Raw genomic sequence first — 6108 nt, forward strand, 5'->3', positions numbered from 1 at the left:
GAACAGGTGGACAATAATCCAGCAACCACACACACTTCTCATATATTCAGTAATTGTGTTGCCTATTTACATTGTCCCCCAGGGTACCATTTATTTAATTTTATTTTTTAACATGATATTGTCCAGAGTGTTGGAAAATGTAAAGAATAGTACTACAGTTTGGCATTACAGCAGTGTACGTTTACATATATTGATGAAAACTGTATTTTATCTGTGATATTATATCGTGTAAAACATACCTGATTAATGATTGTGTTACTAACTTTAATGTTGGTGTTCTAGGTTTAAATATACTTTATATTTGAATATTTTGTGTTGAACACCACGCAGAATGTGTATGCAAGGAGAGTAAAAGGGTGTGAGTGCAAACAGTTATGTATCGTGTTGTGTCGGTCACGACCGATTCGTTCTTTAGAACAAATCTTTTCAGTGAACGTGAGTGAACGGGTCACTTCTTGAAGTGATTTGTTCTCTTTTCAGTTGATTTGAGAGCAGCCACGCTCATGCCGTCAGTCTTCGTGAACGACCAATCAGAAGCTAGCGTCAGACGTGGATTTTACTACACATGCAGCCTCATTATTGGTGTTCAGGAATGAGTCACTGAGGAAGCTTCTCGTTCGCGAAGACGTGAACGGATCAGTGAGTGAACGAGTCAGTGGGTGAACGTGTTGCCATGTCCGGTTCACGAACGGATCAGTGAGTGAATGAGTCAGTGGGTGAATGTGTTGCCACTTCCGGTTCAGGAACGATTCAGTGAATGAGTGTGTTGCCATTTCCGGTTCACGAACGGATCAGTAAGTGAACGAGTCAGTGGGTGAACGTGTTGCCATTTCCGATTCGGAAACGAACGATTCAGTGAATGAGTGTTGCGGCTGTTGCCATTTCTGGTTCGCGAATGAGTCAGTGAGTGAATATGCTACCTCCATTTCCCGTTCGCATACGATTCATTGAGTGAACGCCCAGGCTACAGGCGAGCTAGGCGGTCGCCTAGGGCGCCATCTTGTGGAGGGGGCGCCAAATTGCAGAAAGGAATTTTTTATTTTTTTTTTAAACACAAACACAAAAAGCCCTCCCCCCCCTCTCGTGTTTTCTAGCATAAAATGTTATATAGCAAATATATTTTATTGAGTTCCTTTTTTTTTTTTATTACTTCTATTTCAAATAAATGACTGTGAGTTCACGACCTGCTGTCCTGGCGCCCTGAACCTGACCCGCTGCTGCCGCTTACAATGAATGAAAGGTAGGGGGAGGGGTCGTATATCATTTCGGAGTGTAGTGGCAGCACTTTAGAAAGATAGATAGATGGTTGGCACACTTGTGTTGTTTATACATTGACATCGACAACAATGAAAAGGTCCAAGCCTTCACGTGCTGCATTAAAGGTACACTCAGTATTATACAGTGGCATCTAGTGGTGAAACAATAAATCATTCGAAAAAAAAAAAACAATTGTTTGTGTTAGTAGTATGTAAAAAGATATGTTGTATCGCATAAACGTACTTTTTTTAAATATAACGGTTAGTCTAGAAATCGCAAATTATCTTACATATCCGGGCCGCGGCTTCTAGTGTCCGCCATGTTTCGCCGCCATCTTTCTGCTACGGGTGCCGTCAACGACAAATTTCAGCGCTCCATTTCTTAACGCGTTTTTGGAACGCCTTTGCAGACGCACTTCCGGTTTGTATGGCGACCGCATGTACACGAAGAAGAAGAGTTTCCGGTCCCCGAAGAGAGCATTATCAAGCTATCAATTGCTTTGGGAATTTATTTTATTTCAGCGCGACAAAACAAGAGTTTATATTGTAGCCGCATTTGCCAGATGGAGAGAAATGAGGAACAGACTAGGTTTGGGACGTGCCGGTGCCTTCGACTGCTTTCTACTTGACCGGTAAGTAAGAGTACATTTGTGTTTACGTTTTGAGAGCGAGAGAAAAAGTATACATCGTACTAATTAATACGATGTTCGTACCTTTGTTTTACGATCACTGTATCTGTTGATTAGCAACTCCGCACCACTCGAACGATTTCGTTATGAAGCTACTTGCTTTGAAAAAAAAAAAAAAAAGTTTCCCGCTGGCACGTTATATTTAGAGTAAATGCGCAAGTTATTGTGTAATGTAATGTAACTGTGATTTCGGAGGTATATTTGCCCATAACTTCAATGGAGAATCTAAAGCATACTGTATTAGTGGAGGAGTTGAAAATTATTTTCATTGTGGTTGGTGAAAATAGTGTTCTCGAAATTAATTTTCGGCAGGGAATAACTTTCTGGACTTAAATGCTGGCTGTACCGTAAGCACTGCTAGAGTCTGAACTCTCTCACTCAAGTGTGTACTGGTCCATTGTGTAATTGGGTGCACAAGAATTTACAGGCTGCCACGTTTTCCACGGAAATTCGACAAGCAAGCAGCCTTTGCATATTCTATGCAGTATGCAGTCAAGTTACTTTTATCTAGCTAATACAATGTTTTGGGCCCAAAAACTAAAGATCTTACCTCTATTTTGGGGGCTTTGTTGGAAAGTTGGTGACATATAGTAGTATCATCAATTATTCTATTTTATTTTATAATTTTGTTTTTGTTTGTGTCACACTAGATCAACAGCCAAACTTGAGGGGTTCCAGAACCATATTCTGATGTATACAAGCATTCATGCACCGTTTAAATACATCACCGACCTGCAAGAAAAAAAAATATCAAGGAGAGAGTCAGCAGCCAAATTGGAATGCCCCGAATGAGGACACTTGAATGGAGGACCCCAGAAGGCTTCGGTGTTGTACCACCAGTATCTCCACCTACCATATCTGAGCTGCAACAAACTGAAGTCAGCCGACGTCTTGGTATGTCATTTACATATGGACGGTATTACACACTACATGAACTTTTTGTGTGAAGCAATACGGAATGGTCACATGTACAAGCACCACTTGTTTTACACAGGACCTGCTGACCAGGTGTCTGAAGCCATGGAGTGACTCCTCCCTCACTTTCCTCAGCAAGCCTTTGAAGAATATGATATCATCGTTGGTGGGAACATGCCCTCACTCCATAACATGTACTTGTGCAGTCAAGGAGCATGTCAAACTTAATAAAACCAGCAAACATTGAAGTGACTTCATTTTTACTGCAGTCTGTTCACACAATCAATGGACAAGCCTTCCTTAATTTGGCCCCAATAACATCATAGAGTAGGCGGAAAGTAGTGTTACAGATCATACTATGTGTTCGGGAGAGTTTGAGGAATGTTGCAATGTTAATGGGGGACAATGTCAGCACACACACACACACACACAAAAAAAAAAACATCATGGTATTGAGGTAATCAGATATTTTAGCTGTGTACAACACATACCTGCTCTGTAACACTACTTTTGGCCCAAACCTGTATGTCTATTTTCCATATTTTGAAATGCACAGCGTATTGGTAAATTTCTGGAACAACTGCAATTCATGTAGCTCATTATATTCTAACAGCATTTTTTTTTTTTTTTTTAGTTAATATGTTCATTTCATGTAGACTTTTATTTTACTTTATTTTATTCATTCATTTTCATGTACTGTACCTTACATTCATTGGCCAATGAAGAATTCCTTGTCATTGCAAGCATTTATAATAATTCTCCAGGCTTTTGATGTTTTACATTTCTAGTCATGTAAAATAGTGTTAGGTTAGGTGTCGAATAAACACTGCATGTTGACGCCAAAGGAAATAGTATTTTTTTAGTTATTCAAAATGTACAAATTAACACACAACAACAATATACAAGTTATACAAACTACAACAACAAGTGTCAGACATGGACTAATTATATGCCAGGTAAAAAACCTTTGTATTGTCCTCGAGGATCTGGGAAAGTGTCACTTATTTGCCACAAGTCACCAAGGTGCTGCAGTCTGGGATCCAGGTACAGGAAATCATGGTGGTGCTGATGTGTCAGCAATGTGTCAAAAAGTATTTCTTGGTGTCAAGTCTATCAGCTGGACTTGGATATCTTCATGTTCCTCCATGGTCATTTCCTGTACGAGTCTCTGCAAGAAGGTAACAATTGTATGTCAGATGAGGTACCAAACAATGAACTGAAAGTCAATGAGCCAATGAAGTACATTATTATATGAGCAAGACTATTTGTGAAAGCCATGTAAATTCCTGCACATTGAAGTACAAGGAAGCTGTTGTATCTTCAATCAAAACTAATTAAGTTGCTTAGTGATATTTATTAGGTAAAATTGTTCAACATGGTGACAAATCGATATCTGAGTAAAGGGTTTCAAATGTTTTTGTAAGCAGCACTTTTCTGAGTGGTTAGTAGCAACAAGACACGGGGGGGTTTACGAGTCTGAGTTGCAGATGTGTAGTTCAGTTAACACCATTATTTTTGCACGATATACTAAACATTTCAGCAAACGATGTAATCTAAATACCACATATTCCAAGCAAAGGTATGTTTTGAGCCATTCACATGCATGCTCGAATGGAATTCTTTTTCCATGATGACATAATTGTACGTTACGAGACACCGCGTTCTCTTCCGCGTTCTCTTCCTCGTCGTCTCCCTCGCCCCCTCCTCGCCCCCTTTGAGATTGTCCACATGTCTATAAAACATAACATAACTGTGTGTTCTCTGTTGCATGGTTTAGTTGCACTAACAAATATGAACATATTGTCATTAGCTGACGTACAGTATTTCCTAACAATGCCGACAAAAATATTAATTCTGAAATTAAATGACTAAATCACAAATATTAGGGATCTGTACAGTATGTCTAACAAATGCAATTCACTTACGTCATCACTCGAGGGAATACCAGAAGTTGTTTGCGTTCTGTTCCGGTGAAATTGGTGGTAGGCTGTTGAAGTAGGGTCTCTCTGGGACGCCGTAGTTCGTGTGCTTAAAATCATTGCATTATCTTGTTTGACCGATAGATGGCGGTCGTGAGCTACACACTGGGGCTTTAAGAAAGCGGCGAAAGGAGGAGGAGGAAAAACGGGCCCAGGGTAGAGGTATGTATGTCAGTCAATCATCATTGTTTATAAAATAAACACGAAAATAGCGTTAGCTTCTTAGCTTGCTTGTAACTTGTTTACTGCACCATTACATCCATGCTAGTAGCTACTTTGCACACAAGAGTGGGGCAACGCTTGCTGAGTTTAAACTAAAACAGCCAGTAAGTCCAGATACCTGCAAATGGATTTGCACAAGTCATTGTTTCACATAACCACATTAATTTATTAATTTATTGAAAATAAGAATTATGTGCTGGTTTAATGTAAACATCGATATAGTAAATGCATTTTTTTTTTAAACTAGATGCGCTGAGAAAATATTTGCAGCCACAACAAGCACCTGCAGAAGCTGTGGTAAACAATCCTTCAGTGTCATCTTCACCAAAGGCTACTGAATGTAAGTGCATGGATGGTGCATTTAATACAAACAGCCGTAATTTCTGACATTGTATTCTATCATAAGGCAAGGCAAGGCAAGGCAAGTTTATTTGTATAGCACATTTCATACACAAGGCAACTCAATGTGCTTTACACGAGGAAAGACAACACATAAGCATCAAAAAAACAATAGTTAACATTCAGAGGAAGAAAACTAAATAAAAATAGGTTACAAACTAACAATCTTAAAACATTATTCAACAAACTTTAAAAAATTTAACATAAGGAAGTTTAAAATGATAATAAAAAAAAAAAAAAAAAAAAAATTAAAAAAAAAAAAAAAAAAAAAAACATAAAAAAAAAAAATAAAAAAAATAAAAAATAAAAAATAAAAATAAAAATAATAATTAAAAAAACACTTAATTAAAGCTGTTTAAAAGTCCCTAATCAAAGGTATAAGAAAAAAGCAAAGTTTTTAACCTGGATTTGAAAGCATTTACACTCGGGGCTGACTTCACTTCTGTTGGTAGTCTATTCCATCTGTGTGCAGCATAATAGCTAAATGCAGCTTCACCATGTTTACTTCGAACTCTGGGTTCCACTAGTTGGCCCAAGTCTGTCGATCTCAGAGCCCTGCTGGGTTTGTACTCAATCAGCATTTCTTGGATATATTCAGGACCCAAACCATTTAGTGATTTATAGACGAGTAGCAGAACTTTAAAATCG

The 6108-nt window shown here is 38.5% G+C and overlaps 1 long non-coding RNA gene across 1 annotated transcript; it reads right to left on the minus strand.

The window, feature by feature from the left end:
- Window positions 1–3980: 3980 nt before the first annotated feature.
- Window positions 3981–5414, minus strand: LOC144026126 (uncharacterized). Its single transcript, XR_013285052.1, has 3 exons — window positions 4786–5414; window positions 4511–4592; window positions 3981–4028 (listed from the first exon to the last, which is right to left on the minus strand). It is a non-coding gene; the product is annotated as an uncharacterized LOC144026126 (long non-coding RNA).
- Window positions 5415–6108: the final 694 nt, after the last annotated feature.

Source organism: Festucalex cinctus, chromosome 9 (genome assembly GCF_051991245.1).
Source record: "Festucalex cinctus isolate MCC-2025b chromosome 9, RoL_Fcin_1.0, whole genome shotgun sequence".
In the NCBI taxonomy this organism is placed as follows: domain Eukaryota; kingdom Metazoa; phylum Chordata; class Actinopteri; order Syngnathiformes; family Syngnathidae; genus Festucalex; species Festucalex cinctus.